General features: G+C 45.2%; 1 protein-coding gene across 1 annotated transcript in view; it reads right to left on the bottom strand.

Annotated features, from left to right (window-relative positions):
- The window catches only part of LOC142923159 (NACHT, LRR and PYD domains-containing protein 3-like), a 54,470-nt gene extending 45,567 nt beyond the window's left edge, over positions 1-8,903 (bottom strand). The window contains exon 1 of the mRNA XM_076064091.1: positions 8,785-8,903. The gene's annotated coding sequence lies outside the window, so the exon portion shown is untranslated. The remainder of the gene's footprint in view (positions 1-8,784) is intronic.
- Between the last annotated feature and the right edge of the window lie 4,776 nt (positions 8,904-13,679).

A 13,679-nucleotide genomic window follows, 5' to 3' on the forward strand; every position in this document is an offset into this window, starting at 1 on the left:
CAATCCTTAATTTAACATTTTAAATTAGTATCAATCATAATGAAGCATCTCCGTAACAGCATCTGGTCAGTGAGCATGCACCACATGCATTTACAACAGCACGCAGAACATGATACTATAACGAGTTTTGTACATGTTCGTAAACTCAAGTGACCCATTCTTTCGTTTAGATATTTCTACATTTAACTCTTTGTGTAGTGAGCTGTGTGTATTGAACTGCTGCAAACTAGAGGCCGACCGAAACTGAATTTCTGGATTTGGCCAAAACCAAAACCAGAAACCGAAAGTAAAAAATTGACTTTCGGCCGAAACCGAAGCCGAAACCGAAAGTTTAACTACATTTTCGACCAAGACCGAAACAGAAAGGTATATAAGCGAAGTTACCGAACACAAGATTTATGAAATACCTGCTTTACTACCCAGCTTCGCCCAGGACTTGGATTCACCACGGCCAGCCGCCTTTGTCTCCCCAGTGGCGATGTTGACACACCACACCAGTTACTCGTTTGAGGCTGAGTCGACCTAGGGGAGGCCCAGGACCGGTTCAAATAATCGTCACCGGCCGTGACGATTATTTGAATGAATCGCTACACAGTCGCTGCCTCACTCCCACACACACAGTACACAAGCTAAAAACAAAGATCCCCCGACTGACCGGCTGATAGACTTAGCATTAGCGTTATATTCTAAAAAGTAGGTCTTCGGTTGACGACTGAAAGTTAAAAATGTATTTCGGCCGAAACCGAAAGTGAACCGAAAGTGGCCAATTCCCAACTTTCGGCGCCAAAACCGAAACCGAATTTTGGTCGGCCTCTACTACAAACTAAATATCTATACTGTACATACAATGAGGGAAAAAAGTATTTGATCCCCTGCTGATTTTGTACGTTTGCCCACTGACAAAGAAATGATCAGTCTATAATTTTAATGGTAGGTTTATTTAAACAGTGAGAGACAGAATAACAACAACAAAATCCAGAAAAACGCATGTCAAAAATGTTATAATTTGATTTGCATTTTAATGAGGAAAATAAGTATTTGACCCCTCTGCAAAACATGACTTAGTACTTGGTGGCAAAACCCTTGTTGGAAATCACAGAGGTCAGACGTTTCTTGTAGTTGGCCACCAGGTTTGCACACATCTCAGGAGGGATTTTGTCCCACTACTCTTTGCAGATCTTCTCCAAGTCATTAAGGTTTCGAGGCTGACGTTTGGCAACTCGAACCTTCAGCTCCCTCCACAGATTTTCTAAGGGGATTAAGGTCTGGAGACTGGCTAGGCCACTCCAGGACCTTAATGTGCTTCTTCTTGAGCCACTCCTTTGTTGCTTTGGCCGTGTGTTTTGGGTCATTGTCATGCTGGAATACCCATCCACGACCCATTTTCAATGCCCCGGCTGAGGGAAGGAGGTTCTTACCCAAGATTTGACGGTACATGGCCCCGTCCATCGTCCCTTTGATGTGGTGAAGTTGTCCTGTCCTCTTAGCAGAAAAACACCCCAAAAGCATAATGTTTCCACCTCCATGTTTGACGGTGGGGATGGTGTTCTTGGGGTCATAGGCAACATTCCTCCTACTCCATACACGGCGAGTTGAGTTGATGCCAAAGAGCTCCATTTTGGTCTCATCTGACCACAACACTTTCACCCAGTTGTCCTCTGAATCATTCAGATGTTCATTGGCAAACTTCAGACGGGCATGCATATGTACTTTCTTGAGCAGGGGGACCTTGCGGGCGCTGCAGGATTTCAGTCCTTCATGGCGTAGTGTGTTACCAATTGTTTTCTTGGTGACTATGGTCCCAGCTGCCTTGAGATCATTGACAAGATCCTCCCGTGTAGTTCTGGGCTGATTCCTCACCGTTCTCATGATCATTGCAACTTCACTAGGTGAGATCTTGCATGGAGCCCCAGGCCGAGGGAGATTGACAGTTCTTTTGTGTTTCTTCCATTTACGAATAATCGCACCAACTGTTGTCACCTTCTCACCAAGCTGCTTGGCAATGGGCTTGTAGCCCATTCCAGCCTTGTGTAGGTCTACAATCTTGTCCCTGACATCCTTGGAGAGCTCTTTGGTCTTGGCCATGGTGGAGAGTTTGGAATCTGATTGATTGCTTCTGTGGACAGGTGTCTTTTATACAGGTAACAAGCTGAGATTAGGAGCACTCCCTTTAAGAGTGTGCTCCTAATCTCAGCTCGTTACCTGTATAAAAGACACCTGGGAGCCAGAAATCTTTCTGATTGAGAGGGGGCCAAATACTTATTTCCCTCATTAAAATGCAAATCAATTTATAACATTTTTGACATGCGTTTTTCTGGATTGTGTTGTTGTTTTTCTGTCTCTTACTGTTCAAATAAACCTACCATTAAAATTATAGACTGATCATTTCTTTGTCAGTGGGAAAACGTGCAAAATCAGCAGGGGATCAAATACTTTTTTCCCTCACTGTATACAGGCCGGTCTGACGTAACCAGGGTTCTTTCTACGAGAATGTGCTATAACAAGCAATTTGAATTTTAAACAATTTTTTAGCAAAATTAGCAAATGTTCGCGTAACGAGCGGAGACGGTTTAATCAACTTGTTTTCTTTGGCAGCAGGGAGCACACGGTGGCCTGCAGTTGTTTGCATCGCGCGATTGCAGATGCGCTTCTGCTGCCGTCTGGAATTCTCTTCCTTCTGATATTAGGAAGCCGCTGGGGCGATGCACTTTATTGAAAACTCAGTCACAGACTGGTGGGGCAAGTGCTGTTATTGATCCCCTTTGAAGTCGGACATGGCAAAAGGGAGTATAAATGTCCAGCACCATACCTGGCCACATTTGTTTAATAGGTTCTGCTGATTACCCATTTTACCAGGCACTCATTTAATGCAGACTCAACCTAGAGGACCCAAAACTAGTCTAGATACCATGAGATACTGATAACTGTGGCTGTGTTGGTTGTGCAGCATAACTCGCCACATACACACATATAGGCTATGCACACAAAGATACACAGATACAAACGAGAAAAATCTCCCATATAGTTTTTGACAGATTATATTATTGGGATTAGTTCTGCTAGCGAGCACTTAAGAAGGCCCGTACAACACATTAATGGGTAGATACATACACACAATAACAGCCATTCTCCACTAAACATTGGTGACGTCAACAAGGTGCTTGTGCCAGGCGAAGTGCACACTGAGGGCATGTGGACTGTTGAAGGCTCGTGGGCAGGAGGTTACAGGATAAAGGTGCCATGGGTTGAGTGACAGGGATGACTGGCAGATCTACCACATGTGCTCCCAACTGTTCCAACTTGCTGCATTTTATTCGTCCTGCACTACGCTCGTAGTTGTGAGCATCACTCCACCGCCCTCCATTATTACTGGAGGTGGACATCCTTAATAAAAACTCATCCAGAGAGTCCGATCTTGACACAACTGGTACAAGCTGTCAGAAAGTCTAATCAGCTCCACATCCTTCTGTTACACAGCAGTAAAACTTTTCCCTATCGCGTTTTGCCCCTTATATTTGGCCAAACAGAAGCTGCTTGGGCGCGTAGTGACTGGGCATTTGGGCTAGATGCCCCAGCCAATGCTGCCTCACCTGCCTTAGAAGCTCACTAATGGGAATTTGTCCAGCTCTTTTAAGGATCTAAGCTGCTCACACAATCCAGTTTGTTAAACCCACGGCGGATCGTAGACAACTTGAATATTCAAAACCAGTGTAGATGGTCTTTTAAAAGGGATCCACATTTCTCAAATATAGAGAAGGGAGGGGATATCTGGCTGAGAAGACCCAGAGCTTTATGTGGAGTGACAGGCCATGCAGCTTTCACAGTGCGTTACGCGCTTATTTGGAGTATGACCTCTGCTGCCAAACTGGAGCTGGTTATAAGCACCCTTTCCAGGTATGGACAAAATTTCCACTCTGTCCTAAACTGCCCCACCACTCATGGGGAGTGGAGGGAGGGGATAATACAATGACAGAATACCCAGGCAGGTGCTTTGTTTTTTTAGATGATCATAAACCCCATCTCTTAGTAGTACGCTCTCAGTTCAACAAAATTTTATCCAGCTCATTCTGGATATAATTCTGGTGGGAATGGTTGTAATGTAGAGCTGGGCAGTGATAACGCATGCTCCTGATGAATGAGGAACCGACAGATTGGGACGAGATTCAGGATTATGTAAACAACGCCACCAACACCTGACCAAGAACCCGTTGCAATATTCGTAAATAATTGATTAGTGATGAAACGTGGTACTGAACTGAAAAAAAACCGTGAAAAACTGTTACAAGGGCCCATAGAAGACTACAAGGACCTAAGAAGCCAATGCAAAACTCAGATCTGGCATGACCAGAGGAGGCCTGATGGAAAAGCTACAGCAGTGGAATAATAACTCTCAAACAGTCAAATCAAAGTTGACTTCGCAAAAGTTCAGTCAGCTCAGGGGAGCCTACTTCAATGTGCCCTGCGTAATTACAGATGCTGGTGAGCAGTTGAAGGCAGAAGATAGTATTCTAGAAATAATTCCTCCCAATTTCAGAATTTATCTCATTATAACCCTTTAAATAACTCATCCAAGTCACAGATTTAGTCATGTTAAACTTGCCATTTTAGATATATTTCTTGTGGAAGAGCAATAATTTTAATTACAGTAAATATAGCCCTGTGTAAACATTAATAAGGATTTTTTTTTTCAAATAGTTACTTGTTAGACATTAGCATGAGTGGTGGCTATAGTATATATGATTGGTATTATACTTAGGATGATATTGGTTATAATTCTGAAAGTAATAACTATTTTAATTATGAAATTTAAAAGTACACACATTTTAATTAAACACATTTAAAATTATTCACTTTGGTTATAACTTTGATGACATTAATTATACTGTTGATGGTTGTGGTTGTCATTTTAGAAAGACATGCTGCATAGCAATTAATTAATTCCCAAAACAATAATAAGAATAAAGTATTTTCGAATGCACTACTGCATGCAGGCAGTCCTCCCTATGCCGTGGCAGTCGTAGAGGTTATTAGACCATAATTCTCCAGTGGTCTGTATTTCACTAGCAAACATTCGCCCTGAGCAAGTCTTGACGTGCAGAAAAGGGCATGACAAATGATCTGCTGATCTGCTGAGCAGTCAAATAGTACGAGGTGAGACTGTAATGGGAGGACAAGGGTGGGGGCGTGAGCTCAGTCGCGTGTGACCTCAAACAGCACACGTCTCACCAAGAATTATGAAAAAAATTACACCTGGCAAATGGACATCCATTCATGTTTACGCCCAAGGTGCAACAACTCTGTTGGCATCTTGCTCGGAATGTGACTCATCCAGCCTTGTCACATACAGGCAGTAGAAAGATCAGCGAGGAAAATATTACAATAAAGAGTGCATTTCTAGAGCATCTCGAATACATCTTCATTTCAAGGCGCTGTGTACAACAGTTAGACAAGCATCATAGGGAACAAAAAGGTATGTATAGACTGCATACGTTCATACAGAGAGAACAGACAGTGATGGACATAGGAGAAGTTGGTTTATGACTAGAGACAGTCTCAGAGAATTGTGCCGGAAGGAGGAAATAAGTGGAATTCTATTGAGTTAAGGTTGCATAAAAGCTCCCTTTGTTGCTGGGCGGAAAGGATGGAGGGGAGTAGAGAGCGATGAGAGAGGCGATAGAGGAGAGAGCACGGCGAGAGGAGTGGAGTGACTTGTTTTTTTATCAGGTAAAGCCCACTGAGCTATTCAGCTCTTTTTGAGAAGCGACCTGGCAACAAATGATAGATCAACGAAGTGGCTTAACACGTGGAAATTGATAGCAGCCAAATAATCTCAACGCATGCTTCCAAGTGTGGAGGGAAAACCCGGAGGACCCATCGAAAAATTAATGCGACCAAACGGAGAACTGCAAACTCCAAATAAACAACAGGCATCAGGGTCGGGAGCGAGCCCACGCCATCCTGCATATAAGGCAAGGGAGATAACATCCCTCCACCACGGTGCCGCATCAGAGGGAGAGAGAGGAAGGCAGGAGCAAGTCCAGGGAGGATCTTGAAGATGGCGAGGGCGATCATGTATTTGATCCACACATTAATCGAGAGCCAGTGGAGGAATCGTAAACAAGACCTCAGCTTTACCAACGAAAACAACAGGTGAGACAGAACAAATGTAGTGTAATATGAAAGACAAGTATCCCAGTTAGATGGCACACTTAATAAAAATCCACTTTCTACTTTCATTTAAACATTTACAGCGAAATAAGTTCAACTCCATTGTATCGTCAATTGTGAACTTGGGCTTCGACGCGAATGAGTCCCATAAGCAGCACCACGGAGTGAAGCGGACAGAGGTGCCAATCGCTCTCTGACGTGACTGAGTTGGCACGAGAAAACAATTCAGCCCCGATTGACAGCTTCTGAACAGGGAAGTAGGAGCCAATCGAGTTAACAATTAACACTGTGACTTTTAAATCGACACATTTCCTGTTAAAATTGGATTGACCGTACATTGCAGTGAGGCAAAGGGCAGTAAAGTGACCAAAGCCACCAGGCCCTGTACCAGTATACCGCGTCAGATTAATATGGGGCGCTACAGTGGCGAGATGTTATCTCAATTGCCTCGTATGCAGGAGGTCGAGGGTTTGATCCAGACCCTGACGCCTGCATATTTGGAGTTTGCAAGTTCTCCCCGTAGTCGCGTAGATTTTTTTCTGGGTCCTCCGGTGTTTCCCTCCGCACTTAGAAACATGTGTTTTGATTATTTGGCTGTTAGAAATGTCCACATGACAAGCCACTTTGTTGGGCTATCATTAGTGGCCAGGTCGCTTCTGAAAGTGCGAATAGCTCAGTGGATTTTACCTGATAAATAAAATCGTTTTGTTTTGAATCTCACGTGACAAACACCAAATCCAACCAACACGCCCAGTGCAGAGACGCACTGAAAAAAAATCAGTGAATGCACCAGAATGAAGCAGGAAACATCTCACCAAGTTGTATATGCAACAAAGAGACAACTATAGACAAATAATCAAATTCACAACCAGACCTGGATATAATAAAGTTAATCCCTGATGGATAATGGGCACCCTATGCCCTGTCGGTCGTAGTTTGTTTTGTTTAGTGATACTTCACCACGCTGGCCAGTACAGGTTGGCGAAGCGAGGGCGCCAGGACCGATTCATTTGTCACTCGCCTCTGATATTCGGCCATGGTTTCGTAGTGCAGTGCGCTCAGGACTGTGCAAATGCTCCACCCGATATGCCATGGGCACCCCCGCGCATGAGACATTCAATCTCAATGGAATTTCTGGGTGAAATATTTCTTGAAATTAAAAAATTACAGTGCAAAGAAAGAAAATAGATCAATTGGAAAGTGCAATGACACAGTGGCCAGGTGTGAGATACAATGGATTCAAATTATGAATCAGACTGAACGTACAAGCCAAGCACACCATGGTGGTGCTCGATTTATCCACCCAGCCACACACTTCAGTGTGATTGCTTTCCAGCGCCTATCTCATCACTCGCGAAGGGAGTCGCTGCGTCGGTGTCTCGCCCATGCAGCTCCACGCTACCCACAGCAGACGGCGCACTCCCTGCAAAGGATCCCGGTCGCGCGTCTACTACGCCTACAGCACGAGCTCCAACACACATCTCCCATATATCTTCTTGGTTCTTTCGGTAAAGTCACGTAGAAGGGAAATATAAAACAAAATAATAAAAAGAAAACATGTTTTATTTGTATTATTTTATTATTTCTCTTCTACGTGACTTTACCGAAAGAACCAAGAAGATGAATCCCTGCAGTCACGAAAGCTTTAAATCGAAATCTCCCATATAGGTCCACAGACTGGTGGGGCAGTTTCAATTGCATTCATTAGGTATAGTCCTGTAAGCCATGCGGCTTTTGACCCGGGTGCAACCGCAACAAACAAAAACACGAAAAAAGAACATTAAAGTGACTACACGCAACAGAAACATCCAGTAATAAACAGCAAAATCTTCCAAAAAAAACATAAACGCTGTGTGCAAAAATCCCATTGTTAGCGCCCCTATGAAAGTCGGCATTGCAGAAGAGTGGTTGGGTGGTCAGAACCACGCCGGACTGCATTTGTCTCCCCTAAATGTGATGTTTACACACCACCCAGGTACTCATTTGAGTGACACACACACTGACCTCCCTACCCTTCACACTCACACGTGCCACTCCATCTTCCGCACACACAGACTTTGATACACAAATACAACATACACCGTGTAGTTCACACAGGCGGCTTACAGTCTGGACCACGCTACCCACGCTGGCCATTATAGGCGCTCGCTAACACCACTTGCCCCAGACTGTGATTATAGCCCCATAACCTCACCCCCTACCCCACACCACAAACTCCCCACATTCACGCACTCTGTGAAGTGTCACACCTCCCACCGTCCCCCACGCACCACAAACTCCCCACACTCACCAATGCTGTGAAGTATCAAAACACCCACCGTCCCACACGCACCACAAACTAACAACATTCACCCACGCTGTGAAGTGTCACACCACCCACCGTCCCCCACGCACCACAAACTCCCCACACTCACCCACGCTGTGAAGTGTTACACCCTTCACCGTCCCCCATGCACCACAAAACTCCCCACACTCACCCACAGTCCCCCATACACCACAAAACTCCCCACATTCACCCACGGTCCCCCATGCACCACAAACTCCCCACACTCACCCACGCTGTGAAGTGTCACACCACCCACCGTCCCCCATGCACCACAAACTCCCCGCACTCACCCACGCTGTGAAGTGTCGAGTCGCCCGCGTCTCTCGCCCCTGACACGCGCAGACGCGGCCCCGCTCTCCGTGTCGCCTCCTCTGCCGCTCTCTCAGGCTCAGGCCCTGACACCAGCAGTGACATCAAGAAGTCTCCTCCAGTAGCAGCAGGAAGGATAGGGATAGGGGGGTGAGGGGAGGGTTGGTGGGAGGGGTGAGGGGGGGTTGGAGGGGTGCCGGGTGTGGGGAGCTGTGGCACCTGCAAGCACTGTTCTCTATGTGTGTTAAGTGTTACGTTTGATGTTTTATTATTATGATTTGTATCTCTCATGGTAATAAGGTTTCTCAAGCGTGGAACATTACGGGGCGGAAAGTAGCTCATCTTTTAGCATGAGAGTCAATGGGGTAACGATGATTGTTCGACGAGTTTTTGCTTATCGAGCATTTTCCACGGAACGTATTTTGCTGGTTAAGCGAGACACGCCTGTGTTACATTGTACTGAGACAATGTTGGTTATTGTGATTGTGAGTTCCTCACCAGGTGACTTGTCATTGGTCCATGAGCTCAACTCACGATAACCATCAATGTGATCAGCTCACCTTTCACGCAACTCGTGTGATGCACTGATGCAGGCCGTGAAACTCATGAAATATCTAAAGTGAGTCATTTGTTCCTAAAATAAGCATTGAGGTGGTGCTTATTTCCTGCTCACAGCCATCTTCCGGTGGTGGTTATAATTCTAATTTTCTATGACGGGAGCGATTTCTATTCTCAATATCGTGTGGCGATTTTTATAGCTGGGTAGACAGTGGCAGTGTAGCAATCATTGCTCAATGATATTTCTATTTTTCTGACCCCGGGCGACTTGCAAATGAAACTGACTTGACTTCACCTGATTGGATTTCCCCACAAAGTCGTGCTGATTTTATCGACCCATTAAGGAGAGTGAGATGAGTCAACCCCAACCAGGGTTTGACCTCAACCTTTTAATTGCAAAGCCGTTTACTCTACTACTGAGATACCAAGGCAGTTAGTTAACATATGAGTATTATCATCCTTAATAGAGATTTTTTGGGTTGGATCGTGTAAATTTATAAATGTGTTGTTGTAACCCACCACCACCCGACACAGTCAACTAGTAAGGGTTGTCACGTAAACAGAACATGCCAATTCGTCACTAGTACAGCACACCGGTGTGTTGGAGAGCCAAGCCTCAACATTTACAAACTGAGTACGACGTTACGCCAGTAATTACAACTAGCTTCATCAGATTTGAGAAGTCTAACTGTTTCGTTCCTTATACAGAGGCGTAGATGTGGCAACTACACTTCTGCTCTCTGCGCAAAGTGAGGGGGGGTGGGGAAATAATGAGCCAACGTACATTATGCATGTGTATTATGCGAGCCCTTTGATCTTGTCCTTTCTCTCTATTGTGTGTATGAAAATAGCCATACCAACTATAATCCCTATTAGAGTATGGTTCCCTTTAAAGGCATGCATTTAAATAATGTATTATTTGATTATTCGCTTCCACGCAGCACTAAGGCGGTAGCTATCCGAACGGTTAAAATATTTTTTACTTCTTTCAATCTCGACATATTCTCTAATTAGTCTTGGCCAGTAGTAGCTAGTTTTGCAAAGGAACTTCAACATTATCAAAAACATTTCAGTATCCTTGTTGGCACGCCTGTTCTGCAACTGCTGACAGTTGTATTTTGGAGTTTTTAATATTTCTCTGACGTTATTTTAGTCTCGTGCTGATCATTCATCCTGTTTGCCCAGTCATAACATTTTCCACAAGTGTAGTTAATCCTGTACAAACCTTCTGTTGATAGCTTCGGTAAAACATCTTTCATACAGATATTAATTTCTGTATTTTATGTACCGTGTCAAATCTGACTTGGATGTTTTGTTTTTCCAAACATCTGGCTAGTTTATCAGTTAGTACCGCAATGTACAGTATTTTTGGTCGTTTTAATTACTTGTGCAGTTTCAATGCTGGTGTTATTTGATTTGGATTTGACATTCGAATGCCTTTGTTGATTTGTGTATCATTGTAACCATTCACTTGAAGCGCTTCTTAGCTCGATTAATGAGCGTCTAGATAAGAGCAGATTTCTGTGTGGGGTCATGGTGTGACTCTCCATTCAGATATGCGTCAGTATGCGTTTTCTTTCAGTAAACACCGTCTTTTATTTTACCATTTTTACCCCGTCCGAGCAGAATATCCAGAAATAGTAGAGTTCTGTCAGCTTCCACTTCCATGGATGAACTGGATGGATGGGTTTTGCGAGTTGAGATAATTTAGAAATGCGTTAGTGTATCTCTGCCGGGTGGCCAGACCACCAATGTGTTATTCACATATCTTAACCAAGCAGAGGGTTTTAGTGTGCTTGAAGCTATTGCTTAAAAATCTTCAATGTACAAATGCGATATCACAGGAGATAAAGGAGAGTCCATTGCTTCTCCTTCCTTTTGTTTATAGAAGTCACCTTGCCGCAAGAAGTATGTGTTCTTTAGAGTGTTCAGCTAGTTCGTTACCAGAGTGTCGAGTAATTAAATTGTACTCAGATTATATTCTTAGCTCTTTCGGTAAAGTCACGTTGAAGGGAAACAATAAAATAATAAAATATATATAACAAAAAAAATTCTCACGACGTTTCAACCATAACACAAACGGTCGTCATCAGGTGTGAAAAACCAACGGCAAGAAGCATTTCAAAGAAGTGTCGGTCCGCATTTTTTTATTTATTTTCAGACGGTGTGCTTATTTATTTATTTAATAAACCGTCTGCGCCATGCGCAGCGATTTGGATTGTAAATGTTGTGGCTTGGCTCTCCAAAACAACCGGTGTGCTGTACTAGTGACAAATTGGCATGTTCTGTTTATGTGACAACCCTTACTAGTTTATATATTTACGCGATCTAACCCCAAAAAAACCTCTTATGGATATTGGTCGCAAAAGCCTACGTGTTAAGCATACTGCAGCTTATTGAAAACATTCTCAAATATGCCAACAAGCAAATCATTACAGTCGTCTAGTCCAGAGTAAATAATGGCGTGTGTTAGCTTCTCAGCATCAGCTAGAGAAAGGCAAGAGCATATATTAGCAATGTTGTGAAGGGGAACGAATGACGGTCTTACAAATTTTCAAATATGTGCTTCAAAGAACTGGGCAAAATGAAAACAGATGCAATATATCAATCAATGCAAACTACCACCATCATCAGATATATAACCAAGCCATCCTCTAAATTATAACTTCCAGAAATGATAATTTATGACAATTAGTTATCATCTACAGCACTGCACAATCCCCAATGCACTGGTGTGAATATTTGTTAAGATGTTTTCAGCAACTTCATTCATTTTATGTCTATAACAACTTCAACTTTAAAATAACACAATGTGCACAGACTCTCAGAGAGAACGATTCTGAGTGCAGGTTGTAAGGAGTAGCTACAGACAAGTGGGAGAGTCACCCACGCGATGAGCCAGCACCAAATCTTTTGCCAGGCTCTGTGGTGAGGCCAAGTGGCTCCGATTGGAGGCACTTGGGCAATGGGTAAACATTGCCACTGGGAAGTAAAAGACAGCCGGGCATGGTGCTGGTCACCCACCCCCTCGTGTGCTGTGCAGACCTTCATCGATGCTCTCTAACAGCACGTGCCCCAAACGTCTATTATGGTTATACGGGGTATCATTGGCGCAGTCTCGCATATGTGTGTAGAGGTGTTAACTACGCGCTGTTGCGTAACCTGCGTTGCCACCAGGGCGGTGCAGCATTACCCCTGGGTACAACGGTTGGGGTCAGTCGAGGTGAAACGGATCGTGGCCAGGGTTTGGTGCGAACCAATCAGACGGTTCCACGTGGGAATGTATGATTGGTTCTACCTGGCCACGAAGGGGTATAAGACGGGTGACCCAACGGACCTCGGGGAGTTCTCTCCCTGCACGAAGACAGAAGACTGGGCTGAAGCCTAGCTAGGACCCTGGACCAGCCTTTCAGCCCTTCTAAGGGCTAAGGCTCGGCATACCCAGTGGTCAGGACCCACCGGGCCAGCGGTGGGTCAGATAGCCTCCCCTAGGTCCTAGCCGGAGGACTAGGATAGCGGTAGACGTGTGAGTCCCGCCAAGTCCGGAGGTTGTACCTCCTTAAGTATCAAGGAGGTTAGCGGTAGACGTGTGAGTCCCGCCAGGTCCGGAGGCTGTACCTCCCTAGGGTATCGGGTGAGGGGACCGAATATCCCTCTGTGTGTGTTAAGCGTTGTATAAGGAAATAATACAATAAACAGAGTGTGCCTCCTAAAGAAGTCTGCTCGTCCTTACAACACTACAACTGGAGTCAGAAGTGGTTGGAAATGTAAACCAGAAGTTCAGCCCACGCGCGGAGCCAGAACGAAGATAACGCTGTCTCACCTGCAAGCACCGCCAGCTCCGCTGAAAACGCTGCCGCGTTGACGGCCGCCCAGCCACCGGTTGAGCAGCCGGTTGCTCCCCCTGCCATGGGGGACGGACTCAGGGCAGCACACGGCCGTCTCGCTCAACTCCTACACGCCGCGGCCTCCATTCTCGAAGAGATCAACTTGGAGGTTGCGGGCAAGCCGAGTCAACCGCTGGCAGACGTTCCCGCCATCGGCCGGGGCAGACATTTTGATTTTCCCGCCGGGGAACCACGTGATTCCGCCGGAAGCGGAAGCCAGGGGCATCCTGGGAACGCGGGGGGCCAATCACAACCCACAACGTCATCAGCACGCGACGCTGCGAATTCAATTTCCTCAGCGGACGCCGCGTCATCACTGTACCGACACGGTACAGTAGACTCTATCGGCCGGGAAATCGCCGATCTCCGGCTCGAGACGGTACAAGCTGAGGGGGAGACGACGTCCGCCCTCCAACAACGCCTGCCCATCT

The sequence above is a fragment of the Petromyzon marinus genome, unplaced genomic scaffold (assembly GCF_048934315.1).
Source record: "Petromyzon marinus isolate PM22_M1 ecotype Great Lakes invasive population unplaced genomic scaffold, UKy_Petmar_22M1.pri1.0 PM_Scaffold_31, whole genome shotgun sequence".
In the NCBI taxonomy this organism is placed as follows: domain Eukaryota; kingdom Metazoa; phylum Chordata; class Hyperoartia; order Petromyzontiformes; family Petromyzontidae; genus Petromyzon; species Petromyzon marinus.